Below are 15259 nucleotides of genomic sequence, written 5' to 3'. Positions count from 1 at the left end.
GCACACATAGTGCTCTCTACTAGGGTCCTGCGAGTAAATCAAATATGCAATCATGGGGATGCCAATGTTGCCATCTTTTAAACACAGAGCACCTGCACCTTAGCACTGGTCAGCAGTAAATAAAAGTGCACAGAGTCCCAAAGCCAACATAAACCAGGTCAGAAAAGGGGGAGGAGGTAGGCAAAAAGTCTCGGGATGACACTGCAGAAAATGGCAATTTCCAACACACAACATTTATACAAGAAGGTAATCTGGCCATGATATTTCAGTATCATGCCTTATGACCTTCATTTTGTTACATTACCAATCAAATCTTGCACTCCTGGTGTCCATATTATGACCCACTCATACATGACTGGCTTCTCTGAAATCCATTTTGTTCTCAGACTTCAAAAGCAGAAGGATTACCTGAGTATTGACTTCCATTGTTTTGTCTTTAGAAATATATGTGGCCCAAAATTTTAAGCATTGGTGCATTTAGACTTCCCACTAATGAATTAACATCCTAATTTTCAGGCACAGCATTCATTGTATATCATCCTTTCTCAAGAAATTAACAGAAGGTGTTAGTTAATTTAGTCATTTATTAATTTATATTAAACATCTAGAATGTCAAATTTCTCTCACTATTCCAAGTACCCAGAACTGTGTGAGATTAGGGCCTTTCCAAGGGTGATGTGTCTGTGAATGATCATGGCTTCCATGCCAGTCCAAGTATTTCATGCTCTCTAAACTGTGATTTGGCTGAATTTTCCGACACTCCACAGTTATTTATGCCACTCAGAGCAATACTCCATTCAGCTACCGGACTGATCATGGTCAATGAGAAATATTACTAAATGATGACCTCCGCAGGCTTCCAAAAACATGGATCAATTTCAAATGATGCTGCCTCACCTGCGTAGCCATTCACTGGAAAAATCCATTGTTCTGATCTGATCATCTCCTCATATCATAGACATCTGACCGTCTCCTCCTGTCAGAGTTATTTGACCTGCCCATTTTCAGGCACCTAAAGAGGTTTCAGAAGCTCAAACCCCCTACAGATAAAAGTAACAAGGTTCAAATGCTTAGTCACCTGAAACCTTGGCCTCTTGACTTCCAAACAAAATCCACCCTTCTCAAGTTCAGAAAGCACAAGGACCAGTTAATTGTGAGCTAAGCGCTAACTCATGTTACCGCACATATCATCACTAGGCTTGGCAGCTAGCACCTACTCCCTCAGATCTGCCCTAGCAAACTTAATTTGATCAAGCATACTGAAATGAAATGGAGAAAAAATGGCTGATGAAAACTCTGCATGTTAATCCCCCTTATACGAGTCAAATTTTTAACTGTTTTAACTGGGAGTTATTTGTCAAATCTGATGAATTCCTACCCACAGAAGTTGGATTTTGTCATGTACAATAAAAATGGTCAAAAACGCTTGGTCACACCTAATGAGGGCCTTATACGCACACCTTTCACGCCTGGTCGTAAGTGATAACTGTGTTTCCTTGTCACTGGTCCGGGGGATAACAAGGGCCCCACGGGCCCTCGAGTATGCAGGGGAAAGGGTTTCTGGCGGCTAACATTTGATTGGAAGCCCGCCATACTGGGATCAAGAGGGCCCTTCAAGCCCGTGTGCTCTGTGGCCGGTGTACCTGCTGCAGTATTGATAAGTATGCCCCAGTACTGACCTACCACAGTATGATTCGGATATTCTTCATATGTTTCAGGCAAAAACCGTCCTTCTCTTCTACTTCCTGTTGTTCAAAACCTACTTCTGCAGTTACATGTAACTTGATTCATTGAGTTATCTGCAAAGTGTACAAGTTACTTTCGTACAACAGCACTAAATGAGGCTATTAAGCAAGTGCAGTGCCAAGGGAGGCCTCCTGGTTACTGGCTGAGACTGCTGGGTTACAGCCTGCATGGTGGCCTGGCAGATGGATCTGGGTGAGGTGGGCTGCAATATTGCACCATCCGGGATTGCTGGTGCTTAAAAAGTAAATAAAACGGAGACCTTTTGTAAGGCACACAATTGTTCTTTCCCGTTCAGCTTTTTCTGCTTGTCCAGCCTGATCTCATTGCACAGCCCTCACAAGTCTGACCCAATTGCAAAATGAATACAAATATTCTTCATTAATCCACCCTTCCTTTTCATGTCTGTACTCCCGCCTTGCTTCCATCCTTCACTCACCCCGCTCTTCCTTATTTACTTTCTTCTTCCTCCTTTGCTTTTGTTGCTTTCCTCCCTCTTTTCGTTCATTTCACCCTCCTTTAACTTGTCTCTTCTTTCTTTTCCAACTAGCCTCTTTCCCCTTCTTTCTCCCTTCCCCCTCTTTTATTCCTCTTTCCTTCACTGACCACGTCCTGGTCCCATTCTCTCTTTCCTTCCTTCCGTCTCCCTCTCTTCCTTCCTGCCCCTCTCTCTTCCCCTCTCCATAGTGCCTTTCGTTTTCCCCTTTCCTCCCAGTTCTCCTCGCCAACTTCCTTCATTTGCCCTCCTCCCTTGTTTCTTCTCTTCCCTCCTCACTTGCCTCCATTCCTTCCCTCTGAGACCTCCACGTTTCATTGCTTTCTTTCTTCTTTACTCCCGTACCTGCCTCCCGTGTTTCCCTCTCCTTCCCGCCTACCTGTGCCATGCCGTCACTCCTTCCCCCTCCTTCCTTTCTTCATTCATACCACCACTCCTTCTCTCCATCCCTCCACCCTTCTGCCTTCCTCCCGTTTCCTCCTTCCTCTCTCTGGTCTCCCTCTCTTAACCTCACTTCCTTGATGTCTTCCCTCCCATCCTACTTCTCCTTCAACCCTTGCTATCTCTATTTCTTCCCTGCATCCATCCTTTCCTTCTACCTGTGGTACCTTGCTTCCTCTCAATCACCTTCCTTCCCCGCAGACTTAATTTAACTTCTCTCCGCTCCATGCCTCCCTGTTATCTATTTACCCTCCCTCCTTCCCTCCCTCGCTCCTCAGTTTTACCTTCGCATTATTTTTTATTTTACCTCTGGATGAAGTCACATCCTTACATCTTACATTTCCTTGTGTTTGTGTGTTCTTGGTTCTTGGTTTAACCCAGGGACCATTTTACAGGGTGCACCTTTATCTCTATTAACCCCACTCATTACACTCTCTCCATCGTTGTGTGCATTGGAGTCGTTCTGCTGTCTCATTCCTCTAGTTTATGTTCTGCTACTTTTAACATTGTCCCTTTTTTCCCATTCACAATGACATATATTCTCTTTTTTGGTGCGGTGGTTTGTCTGCTTTTTAATTCAACCTTTCTCTTTCTCTCTTTTCACCTGTCTCTCTCTCCCCCACCCTCCCTCTTTGTCTCTCCCTCCTCCTCACACTTGAAAAGATGTATTCGGGGTATAATTCATTTAACTAAAGAATATTAATTCACCCGCAGCCGCAGCTTCCTATTGGCGCAGCCCACCGCAGAATTTACATATGAAGAGCTCTTGATATCAGCGATGAGTGAATCTCTTGGGGGGGAAATCAAAGGTCTGATAGCATTTTATGTTAAATGAAAGTATCATTACTAAGTGTAACCCATGGATACTCTCTCGTGAAACAATATCCGCGCTCATAAACACTTTAGGGTAAGCTCTGTGCATAATGAGCAGGAGAATAGAAGCCGGTCCAGATCTGTGGTAACCACGGCAAAATTCTCTGTTACCTGCCACTTCAATCTGCATATCATGAAATAACAACTAGACTTGGATAGCGCCTAGAATCACCCCAAACAAGGCTACTTAAAGGGGAGATTTGGAGATTTTAACCTTTCATTTCACTTTTCAGAGTCCCTGCTGGACACATAAACAGTTCATTTTTATCAGAATATCGCAATCTAAGTATCAGCCTGCAAATACAATGCAAGTGCAATATTGACTCCCAAAATATTGCCATGATGGAGTTAATAACAGTAAACCTACACTTACTGAGATTATATTTTGGGAGTCAAGATTATTACTTGGTGATTTGGTAGTGAATGGTATGACCATTATGTAGCTCTGCTTTTTGCAATTTGGATCACAATCTTGTGACATACTACCCATATGGGGGACATATTACCTTCTGCTCAGACATGAATTCCATTGTGTTTGAAGACAGCTGAGTGCTTGATTGGGATTGGGTACAACCCTTTGTCTTCTGATTGGGTACTCTCAATAGAGTTTAGGTTTATTTATTTATTAACAAATTCATGTATTTACTTTACACTTTTCGTCACATTCTCTAGGACTGGTACTGAGTTTTCTCCAACTGAATGCTTAGAAATAAACTCCCAGGTGGAATACAAACTGTGCACAGACAATTAGAGGTTACAGCAGATCAGACTAAATGAAAGAAATGGCAAACGTCAAGGATGGAGGGAAATAGGTACTTATTTTCATTATTTCTAAAGTACGTCATGCAGGGGATTCAAGAGCGGCACCAATGTTGGGTAGAGTTGTAATTCTGCCCGTTAGAAGGTGGCAGTTATGGTACTGTAACAGCCTTACAGTGCCATGTGTGGGGCTTGGCCAGTGGTTGGACTGGTCCAGGAAGAATCATGTGTTCTGCTAAGGGGCGCACTTTAACCCGGGTGGACTGCCTGGGGGGCCACCGGAAGGGCAGAAGCCATGGCCTCCAACGCCCTGGTGGAGGACCAATAGTCTACACTATTTAGGGCAGGGGTCTTCAAACTGGGGAGCAGGCCCCCTATTTCTAGTAATCATGCTGTGGATACTGTTACACGCTATTAAGGCCAGCCTGCCCAGAATAGTATGTTTAGCACACGTATTTGATTTTAATTGGATTTTTTAAAATATAACATAAATTAACTGCAATGTTTAAATATGCCTATACATATTTAAAATTTGCTAGCTCAATAGAATAATTGTGAAACATGTTAAGGGGGCCCTGGTGATTTTTTCTTCTTTCCCCAATGGGGACGAGGGGCGGCATTAAAAAGTTTGAAGACAACTGATTTAGAGCCCCACCTGCCTACAGGAATCTCCGTGCTGTGAAGGGAGCCCCTGCGCCCTTGAGTTCCAACCCAGATTGTACAATCCTTTGTCCTTTCCTGTACATCTAATGTGAGACTGGCAGCCATTCTGACCAATAACCCTCTAAAATGCAGGCTTCCACACTAGAGCAAACTGAGGCATTCTTGGCAATAGTGCTTAATTTGTAAATAGAAAGGTGCCGGTTCCCAAAGCCCTCCTCTGTAACACACCGCTGCCGCAATTAAATGTGCGAACACAGAAAACTGAGGCGGCGTAATCCTGAAACCAGTTTGGGCCTCTTCAATCCATATAACATCACTCCCCGCCCCTTCAGCTCACTCTTGAGGCTCTCTACTTTCTCCCTTTGTGACGCTTTTTCGTTTTTCTCTTCCTCCGTCTTTCCCATATGTGTCTTTTGCTCGCAGCAAATGCTTGAGGCAGAAGAAAAAGCCCCGGCCCCACAAAAATAAGTGCCGGTGCTGAGCACCGGTAACAACAAGCACAAATTAAGCACCGCTTGGCAATCAGATTTGCATTATTCTTTGCGTGTGCTCCTTCGGCGGCGGAAGCAGGCAGGTTCAGAAATAGCCGGCGGAGTGCAGCTAATGGCTGACACGGTGCCTTCTGGAAAGCAGGAGCCCGGGGTGGCGGCGCGCGCCAACGCTTCGAGGTACTGCAATTGGGATCACGTGAGGCGTCCACGCGAAGTGCGTGGGTGGTCGGTCGCGCCCCTCGTAATTATGTGGGACGACGCCTCGTCAGAAGTGTCTGTGCAGTGTCACCGCGCGCAGACCTAAATGGCGCTTTAGGGCAGAGACCAAAGGGACGCGGTGTCACTCGAGTCTGCGCCCACTCAGTGCCAGGAGGTTAATGCTGCAGTGTGCGTTATATGCAGCCATTCACTCAGTCATTCAAACCCAAACTCGGTCACACCTCACTCCGTAACATGCTCACTGCCTTGTTCACATACACACTCACGCCTGCTATCTCTCACTCCGTCCTGTGCTCAACCGCGTGCTGACATACAGTTTTACTCATTCACAAGCACTTGCACAACCATTCACTGACATATACTCACTCTCTATCGCGCATACACTAACACTTGCTCATTCACTCACTCACTTGCTCGTATTGCTACTCATAAACTCACTCACGCAATTACATACTATATTGGGTGACTTTACTTCAGTTTTTTTTGGCACCTTATACATTCTTTGACTTTGGCACGCTTGCATACTGGAACACTTACATACGCAATAATTCAGTAATTTACACATCTGACCTACTGACCACATCGCAAATTATCATATATGCGTTTTTTCACACATTTGCTTGTGTGCTCACCTATATCCCCTCACGTACTCACTTGCACACTATCTAACTCACTGTCTAGTTCATCTAGGTGCTCAGACTCTCACTCACTGAGCCTCTCTGCATTCATGCCGCCTACTCCTCCTCTTCTCCATCCCTCCATCCTCCTGCATTCCTCTCATTTCTCCCTCCCTTTCTGTGGGCTCATTCCCTCTCCTAACCTTGCTTCCCCCCGTAACCTATTTCTCCCCTCCCTGCTTTCTATCTCCCTTCCCTCCCTCCATCCCGTACTCCCTTGCATCCTCACCGTCCTTGCCTGCTGCCTCTTTTCTCTCCTTTCCGTCCTTCCCTGCTGCATATTTACCCCCTCCCGCCCTCTCTCCTTTTCCCACGTCCCTGTTTTCCCGAAACGTGCTCATTCACTCACCCAGTTATTCACCCTCTCACTCCTTTACTTACTTTCTTATTCATTAACTGAGTCACATGCTCACTCATTCACTATTAAAGATTTGAAATGACACCAAATGCCAATCACATATTCAGCTACAATCAGCAGCCCACACATTTAGGCCGGGATGACTTGGCCACTGTTATTTATAGTAGAATCCAGTGCATGAAATGCAAATATAGAAGTGTAGGTACTTACTCTTGAGTACCTGTGCGTGCTTGAGAAGTAACGCTACTCTCCCATTAAATGTATTGCAGCAGTGTCCAGAAGTGCAGGTACTCTCCATTTCAAATGAAAGAAGTGCAGGTACTCAGTTCTGAAGAGTACCTGCCTATTTAAAGCACTGGGAGTATCAGTCTTGGCAACGGAGTGCAGACAGCGGATACTAGTGCAAGCTGTAGGCACGTGCACCGCCTCCCCATGTCATGAATGACATCATTCGTACTTAGCATAGAGGTAAACATGAGGCAGAGGCCCCAGGATCATCCAGACAAGAGTGCACGGCCTAGTCTTCATGGAGAGATGCAAACTTCCAGCTCTTCACCCGGTCTCTACTACTCACTGCCGACATCTGGACATTGCATTTACAAATGAAAGTGTGAGCGTGCAGGGAAGTGGCATGTAGCTCGCTTCTAGTGGGTCCAGTATTGACAGGTCTAGAAGCGGAGCCGCAATGAGGTGAAGTTATTTCCACAGGATCAGTGCTGTGCTCGGCTCAGGGCTCAACACTAGACTGGGCTTCATGTGGGCTCAGGCTGGGCTCCACAAAGAGCTGGCCTGTGCCCAAAGCTGGGTGCCAGACCGCATTCCACTGGACTAGCTCGGGGTTGGGCTGGCAGCGGGTTGAGCTGGAATGGACCCTGGGCTTGGCTCTGAGCTGGGCTACAGACAAGACAGGGTGGCAGCGGGGGCGTCTCCGAATGATGCTTCTGCATCACAGACAAACAATGCTGTCTGTGGCTGCTTTTTAAAAACCATATTTTTTTAATTATTTTTTTTTAAAAGAAAACCATTGTATTGCACAACACACCAGTATTACACCATTATCAACTGAGTAAAAAAGTGAAACGTCTCCATCTTACCTGTTGGACTTGGCCCTTTCTGCAGGGTCATCCCCAAAACGTCTTGCCTTCATCCTTTTTTTAAAACTGTTTTTTGTACCCATTTTGTTGGTTTAGCACTCTGCACACTTTACCTCTGCTGACCAGTACTAAAATGCTTGCGCTCTCTCCTTTAAACATGGTGAACTTGACCTAAACCGAATTGGCAAACTTAATTTACATGTAAGTCCCTAGAAAAGTGCTACTACATGTATCCAGGGCCTGCAAAGTACACACTACTAGTGGGTCTGCAGCACTGATCGTGCCACCCACTTAAGCAGCCCTTCTCAACATCTCTCAAGTCTGCCATTGCACCTGTATGTGCATTTTTGAACTGCCATTTTGCCCTGCCAAAATAAACCTCTCTTCTTAATACATATAAGTCACCCTTAGGTGGGCACTACATAGCCCATAGGGCAGGGTGCAGTGTATTTCAAAAGTTGGACATTTACTTTCAAGTTTTACGTGTCCTGGTAGTGAAAACTCCTAATTTCATTTTTCACTACTATGAGGCCTACCTCTCCCTTAGGTGTCCTGGTAGTGAAAACGACTACATTCATTTTTTACTACTATGTGGCCTAACTCTCACTTGGGATAACATTGGGCTATCTTAGTACATTTAATAAATTATTCCCATTGGATAACATTGGGTTAGCTTAGTGTATTTAATAAGTGACAACTCTCGATTAGGAGCAGTTAGTAATTTGAGTATGGTCTCTAAAGAATTCTAATGAAAACCTATTTAATGGTAAAGGCAGATTTTAAGTCACAATTCTGAAAATGCCACTTTTAGAAAGTTGCCTTTTTCTTGTCTGAACTATTTGGTGCCAACTCATCACCTGTAGAAGACTCAAAAGGAGGACTGCTGTGCCTTTCTGCTGCAAGAAGGATTGCTACCCCGCTGCCCTGCTTTTCTGCTTCCAGAGTGAGAAGGAATAGACATACACCATGAACGCAGGGCCACCAGAGTGCCTCCAAGGGCTAGCTGGCTGGCCTCCTGATCAGAGCCTCAGGGATAGAAAAAGCTCCAACCACCTTAAACTCAGCACCTGGACTCTGTCTGCTTTAAACATTACCTCCAAGCCATGCCAAGCATTCCTGGATCCTTGGAAGTGGGCTTAGATGTGCTTTGCTGACCCCGCTGTGGTCCTAGCAGAACCAATGCAGTGAAACTCATCGCCCTGCAGCTCCTCAGAACCACCACTGTGTGACACATCTCAAAACAGAACTTTGCATTGCAGCCGTGCAGTTCTTCAGAACCACCACTGTAGGAGGAATCTCGACGCAGGACCTCACCTCGCAGCTTCTCAGAACCGCCACTGCATGGCTCATCCTAATGCAGGACCTGGCATCACAGCACCATAGCCCATCAAACCGCCGCTGCGCAATACATTACAACCCAGATTTTAGCTACTTTGTTCACCCGACCTAACTTAGTTCCTGTATCCGGACCACGCACCATTGTAGTCAGCCTGTACATATGACTTTTTCCCGGTCCAGCACATTAAAATTACTACAGTTGGCTCTTTGTGCTTTTAAGCATTATCTTTACCTAAATCTTTAAAATTGCATATCTCTGGTTCTACTGATTGGGTTTTTGTTGTTTCAGTGTCAAATCATTTATTAGATTTTACTCAATTTTTCTAAATTGGTGTGGGATTTTTCTTGTGTTATGTTTTCACTTTCGTACTGTTTGAATTGCTGCTAAATACTTTACACATTGCCTCTAAGTTAAGCCTGACTGCTTTTGTGCAAACTACCAGAGGGTTTTTATTTGGGGTTTGTTTGTGTTTCACCCTGACAGAACTGTGGTTGCTGCTTGAGTAGGGTTTCACCCCCTCAACCAGTAACCCACTTTCCTTCATCACCCAAATTATTAAATCTAGCAACCATGATCATAATTTATTGAAGAAAATGAAAAGGGGGAACTGAATAAGCAAGCTGTGCTCATCATTCTGGTTGGGGCTTGAAAAAGTTCCTCAAAAGCCCCCAATTTTTGTAAAAGCTCTGTTCTCTACTATTCACCAATTTAGGATACATTTCATCTAGTAGCTCTAAGTAAGTTCCTGAGACCAGCTTAATATATAAGGGGCTACATCGAGACTCTGGACACTGTCAGCCATGTAAATGGTTGAACTTAACAGATAATTCGGTTGCACTTATTTAGATGAGGAACGGTAAAAAAAAGCAGTGAAATCAAAAATGATGGGTGTCTGAAATTTTATATTTTTCAACCCTTTGAGTAAGGACACCTTCTCAAAAGTGTTATATGGATGACACGTTGACAGCTTTTGTATCAGCTTAGTATTCTGGACTTCTCAACAATTCTTTACCTTCAATCTTTACAAGGACTTATTTATTCCTAGACTAGCATATTAAAATGCTGAAAAATTAGTTGGAGCCAAGTTCCAGTTCATGCACCTAAGCGGTGTGACTTTTTTTTTTTTTAAGATTATAACAACACAGCTCAGGTTTTATTTCTATTTTTTACACTATTCTGGTAAATCCTCTCCAAATACCTTTAAAAGGCACTATACTAATTACTTGACAGAACTTTCACCCAAGTAAAAAAATCCTTTCTTTCAAGTCTTTAAAACAAACAGTCTTATGAGAGCAGAGTTAATCTTCAAGTACCTAAACATTTGCTCTTAGGGTTTTTTCTATTAAGGTTGTCATTTGACAAAGCTAGCAAACCCATTAGCGCCCATCCATCATGCAATACCTAGATGCGTAAGCTTGGCCAACAGCCCGCAGTGCGTGTCTAGTTGGATACTGATTTATTTGTTAAACCCCCCTGACTAAAGCCCGACAGGTCTTCAGTTCAAGCTTATTCTTCTTATAGAAAGTAGGGCGGCAACAACCGTATTCTTGGTTATATGTTGATCTCTAAGAATCAGCTACACAAGTGGTGGCAACCAAAAGCTGTTTACCTCCAGATCAGAGGCTGCTGAAATCCTCATGCCAAAAATAGTGCAAAGGAGGAATAAGAAGGCTGGTAAACCTGCACCCCGGATTCTTTACTAGTAGAGACATGGCAATTTTAAAAGGTCAGCATACTTTTTCCTATCCCATAGGAATACTATCATGATTGAGTTAGGTTGAGTAAAATATACTCAGGATTAATGTCAAATAATAGCTGGAGATAGATAAAGAAAGTGCAAGAGAATTTTCATTTTCATTAGCTTTTCATGGTCAGTCAGAGCCTAAGACAGGTTACAATCCAATTCAGAACTGAAATGCTGGTAAGACAAGTTTGTAATGTGTTTGCAGGTCATAAGTTTCATTCCTCAGGTGCCAACCTAAGGGGCCTGATTTAGAATTTGCCAAACATGGTATTTCATCACAAACATGGTGATGTACCCTGTCTTTAGCAACACAAAAAGATGATGGAAACTTTTCAGACACTCACCCCCAGTCACAGATCTGGGTTTAATCCTTCATTCCTTTGCTCACCATGCCACCCCAGTTTGGACATAGCCATATTCAAATTGGCTTTGATCCTGTCCCTCATGGGAACAATCCAGCCGGAACTGCCAGGCAAGGTCCTCCCTGGACCGGAAACAAGCATCTTGGGACCAGTTTCAGGGTATCATCCTTCATCAGCCAGGCTAGCTTGAATCCAGTGGCAAGGGGAGCACGGGACCCACCTCTGGGCATACCCTTCTCACTTAGGGCAACTTTAGCAGCACAAAAAGGTGATGGATGGAGTGCTGAAACTTATCAAACACTCACCCCCAGTCACAGATCTGGGTTTAACCCATTGTTCTTTTGTTCACCATGCCACCCCAGTTTGGACCTAGCCATATGCAAATCAGCCAGGCTAGCTTGAATCCAGTGGCATCCAGTCTGCCGAATTGCCTGTCCAGCCACCCTATTTACAGTAATTTGTCTGAAGGCAGTGTTGCCACTAGATTCACTGCCGGAACACCTCTGCCCCAAAAGACCAACAGAGGTGGGGCCATTGGTGTAGTGCATCAGACGGTCCACCCTATTTTGAGTAGATGGTCTGATCTATTTTTTTTTATTTGTGACCACCAGAATCAGAAACATGACCTCCAAATCGTGTGAAAAAACTCCCAGGGCATCAGGGTCATTCATTTTTTGTTTTTCAAGAACAAACTCCCATTGACGGCGGCTCACCTGAAGGAACAGAGATCTCTGCATGACCAGTGGTGATCTGTTAATATGGTGGGCAGTAGTCCAGCCAAGAAAACAAAACCTCCAACCAGCTGATGGGCGGTGGGCTGTTTACCAACGTATAAGTCAAGCCCTTGGTCTTTCATCTTTAAAAGTTGATAAAAGGAGTACTATTGAGTTCGGTGTTAACAGCCTTATTGTGCACTTGCTATCTGAAGTTAGCTACCTTTAATCGTCCTTTTCCTCACTATTCACCCTCCTCCTCTGCCCAGGCCCATAATTGTAGAACAGACACATAACAGTAGTTAACACCCTTTCCAGAAGACATTTACTGCTGTTAACACTGCACAGCGGGCAATTTATTTCACATTTGTGCACCTCTGTATATTCAGTGTGCACTATATAAACGGCCTGCTGATTAGGCTCCATGACCTATCACAGAGTCAACCATGTGAACCAACTTCACCTGTGACAAAGTGTCACAGTCCAATAAGAAAACAAAGCGTTGACTTAAAAATTCAAAATGAATATGGAGTAATGAGGCTCCAGCCTTGGTATCCAGAACAAACCACTGTCAGAAGGAACCTGACAGCTAAAGACGACAAACAGGCTCCTCCTTAAATGTTAATTCCTGCAAACATTGGCAGGAGTATGGTTTCAGAGTTACTCCATGAAAACCCAGACTACACTTCAGTCATCACCTTAGAGAGCTTCAGTCCCTAACTGTTTCACCAATTGCATATGTAAAAAATGCCAGCAAGTGTATCCATGTGGCTTGCATATGTAGGAATGCCAGCGTGAATGGGAATGCCAACATAGATAGGAATGTTATCATGTGTAACTATGCCAGCATGAACAGGAATGCCAGCCTCTGTGGCAATGCCAGCACAGGAAGGAATGGTGGGGAGCACCAGCACTTTTTTGGGGGACCAGCACCTATTTTTCCTCATCAGATGTTTCCTGAGCACATAAGACATGAAAACACACAAAGACAAAAGTGAGGGGACGAAAAAGATGGAAAACTGTGACGAAGGGAGAAGGCAGGAAAGTGCATGAGTGAGATAAAAGGACAGGGGGCGTTTGCAACTGGATTAAAGAGTCCTGATGTGGATTCAAGACTGCGCAGATATTTAATAGCGCCGGCCATTGGCTTCTGAGCTGAGCTATGGGCACCGGCCCTCATTATTTTACAAATTAAGCATTGGTTCCAGATGCTGGCTATGTATCTTGAGAAGGTTTGTCCCTTGGTCTTTTACTTTCTGCCATTTCTTGATTTAAATAGGCCCAGGAGGAATATCTGTCACAGTGGAATAATCTCATACAATTTCCAGTATTTTGCATTACATTTGTTGTGTGAAATGAAACCACTGCAGGAAATGTGATGGATTCAGTCAGATCTCGGCCGGCTACAGTGAAATTTGCTTTTTTTACCTGGTCTAATTTGCAGACATTGGAATACCTTCAGCAGCTCTCGCACAGTTTTGAGCAACAACCTGCTGGGGCGGGGATTTATTTTCACTTCTAGCATGGTCCAACACAAAGGGCTTACTAAAAGGGCCATCAGCCCTACTTTTATTGAAGTCTTTTCCTGCCTGGGTGCTCTCTGGAGCCTAACACCTAGATGCCAATGCAATGGGAGAAAATGAAGATACACATCTTGTTATTAATTCACCTGAGAGAAGCTGTAAATTGGAGGCAAGTTTCTGACTTTCTGTAACTCATGGACATAAAAGATATGCATGCACATTGAGAATACCAGATGTATCGATCTGTATGAGTAATTACACTAATAATTATTTAAATAGCTCTTACCGTTTTTTTTTAAATTTCTTTTATAGCACTCCTCATCCAAGTGTAAGGCATTTTACATCACACATGCATATTATAAAGAGACACTGAATCATGCACATGTATAAAACAATGTACAGGAAATGACATATAAGGCAATGAGGGTACAAGGTGTAGGAGCCACCTGCTATTCTTCGTGCTGGTATACATTACATATTATGAGTGCATGGACAGGAGAAACACAGAGTCAGGGTTTGAAACATAATGTAGTATTTGGGATTGTCTGTACTAATAGGAATGTATTACTTTCCAGAGGAACCCTTTGTAGCACCTTTAATCCAAGGAAATAATGATAAAAACACTGATGTTCTAAACCTGTACCTTGCAGTTTCCATGAAGCTCCGTGGTGCCAGCTGGTAGCCCTCACTGAGCTACATTAGAACGATTGTAACCTGTAAATTGCAGGCAACAAAACTTTCTTTCTCTGTGACCAAAACAGTTAACTCACTGTGCTATCTACTTAAAATACAAATCTGTGATCTGCATGTTATATACACTTTGCTTTGCAGCAGGCACATGAACCTCCCATGCTAGTTAAAGGCCAGTCAAAACTGTGGCTAGGATAAAAACGGTCTCTCCGGTAAGACCATTAACATAGATTCCTTAACCCTGTAAGATATATTCAAATGCAGCCTGATTCTGATCAGTTAAGTAAGGCAGAACATAGGCAGATCATTGTCACTTTTGTATTTGTAACCCCTTTGTTTGCAGCAAAGTTTCGGAAAACATAAATGTATAAACTCACAGTGAGGCACCCATTTTCATGATTCCATCCCTCAGCATTTTCTCCTTGCTGACACAGCTTGACATTGTTATGGGTCAGGTATTGATACAGATGGACCATGACTTTGGGCCCATGGACTTCATTTAGGGGTCACCAGGGTTCACAGTTGCGACCCCTGGCCTGCCTTTTACGACCCCTGGCACTGCCTTTTGGACCACTTGCCTCAGAGGTGGCAAATTCAGTGCAAGAAACACAGTGGCAGCTCATCTTGATGGACATCAGTTGAGGCTCCACTTTCTTTATTTTCTGTCAATTTTTCATGGCACTATTAATCAATAATGCCATATTATTCACTATTCGTGTAATCAAAATACAAGTACAATTAGCTGGAATATGCCCTCCCATGGCAGTTGAGGTAAGTAAAAAATACTTTTAAAAGGATGTTATGTGTGTGCTTATGGGGAGTGTGTTTATGAGAGAAACAGTGTGTGTAGGCGTGCATTTGTGTGTATGTATGTATGAGTGAGTGAAAGTGGAGGTTAAAGGGCATGTCATGTCACTTCCGCTGCCCCTGGCATTTTGGTGACTTAACTAACGTCCATGGATGGGCCTCTCTAACTTAGAGCAAAGGATAGCGGTCGGCCGTGCCCAAGCAGTATGACCCGCAGCCCGACATTCTCTAGGAAAGGCTCCAACTGTTGTCTGATAAATGCATCTT

The 15259-nt window shown here is 43.9% G+C and overlaps 1 protein-coding gene across 1 annotated transcript in view; it reads left to right on the top strand.

Moving 5' to 3' along the window:
- Positions 1–15259, top strand: part of KCNH4 (potassium voltage-gated channel subfamily H member 4) — a 541864-nt gene that overhangs the window by 133908 nt on the left and 392697 nt on the right. The gene's annotated exons all lie outside the window — the stretch shown is intronic.

Source organism: Pleurodeles waltl, chromosome 6 (assembly GCF_031143425.1).
Source record: "Pleurodeles waltl isolate 20211129_DDA chromosome 6, aPleWal1.hap1.20221129, whole genome shotgun sequence".
In the NCBI taxonomy this organism is placed as follows: Eukaryota; Metazoa; Chordata; class Amphibia; order Caudata; family Salamandridae; genus Pleurodeles; species Pleurodeles waltl.
The sequence above is the reverse complement of the archived record's forward strand: the minus strand, read 5'-3'. Positions and strand labels throughout refer to the sequence as shown.